This window comes from Clupea harengus, chromosome 3 (genome assembly GCF_900700415.2).
Source record: "Clupea harengus chromosome 3, Ch_v2.0.2, whole genome shotgun sequence".
Taxonomy (NCBI): domain Eukaryota; kingdom Metazoa; phylum Chordata; class Actinopteri; order Clupeiformes; family Clupeidae; genus Clupea; species Clupea harengus.
The window spans coordinates 16120135-16121550 of record NC_045154.1 but is presented as its reverse complement, the minus strand read 5'-3'; positions in this window follow the sequence as shown (position 1 = coordinate 16121550).

Below are 1416 nucleotides of genomic sequence, written 5' to 3'. Positions count from 1 at the left end.
ACACACACTCACACGTTCACACACACACACACACACACACACACACACACACACACACTCACACTCAAACACACACACACACACACACACACACACACACACACACACACACACACACACACTTCTCCACTCCCTCTGGCAGGGTGGAAGAGGTGGGTTGCGGAGCAGTTTTACTGCAGTGTGCAGACGTGGATCAATCCGCCTCCTACACTGACACCGTGGTTGGATAACACACTGAGCTGCTCAGCTGAACTCAGCTGATGGAGTTCTCATGGAGGGAGAGAAAGACACAGTTTCTCATGGAGGGAGAGAAAGACACAGTTTCTCATGGAGGGAGTGAAAGACACAGTTTCTCATGGAGGGAGAGAAAGACACAGTTTCTCATGGAGGGAGAGAAAGACACAGTTTCTCATGGAGGGAGAGAAAGAGAGTTTATCATGGAGTTCTCATGGAGGGAGAGAATGTCACTGTACACATCTCGACTGATGTCACTGTACACACCTCGACTGATGTCACTGTACACACCTCGACTGATGTCACTGTACACACCTCGACTGATTATTACAGTCTGAACGCTACACTGAAATCAGGGGACTCTGCCACGCATCTTTATCTAATATACAGATATATATATATATATATATACTATATACTGTATATACATATACATACATAGAGGCCAGTGTATGTCCGCCTCTGTAGTGGGACTATGGCTCCACATGCAGAGAGTGTGTCCATACACACATGCAGAATGTGTTCTCACTCTCTTACACACACACACACACTAGGGCTGCTTGATTATGGCACAAATCATAATCATATTGGTCAATATTGAGATCACAATTATTTAACAGGATTACTCATTCAGTGATTCCCCTAGGCCTTCTCCCAGCCGCGGTCTGGTTGAGCAGGCGGACATGCGACCCTTGAAAAGAATAGATTTGGTCTTCTTTATTTAGTAGAAATAGACAATAGACTTATACGCACAGACAATTTGTGTACTGAGTTTTTTTCATATTCAGTTGAAAAGATAAGTACTGTAAGCCTACATGACGTAGGCCCACACTGATTAATGGTGCACTTTAGGTTATAGGTTTAGGTTGTAGGTTTAGGTTCAAGGTTGTATTATATTTTCATGCGAGCTTGTGACTTGATACTGGAAATTCCATTGTTTTTGCATCAACCCGAACTGAGCCATATTTAAATATTTCAGTACTGCAGCACGCGGTAGATAAACTTGACAACATTTCAAACTAACTGATGGATGACAGGACAGATGAGATGCTAATGTTAGATCTGGGATTGACTTTTTACGCTAGTCTGAGTGTTAACTGTGTCTCGCACAGGGCTGCAGTGGATTACAGTAAGAGAGAGAACAGGGCTGCAGTGGATTACTCTAAGAGAGAGAACAGGGCT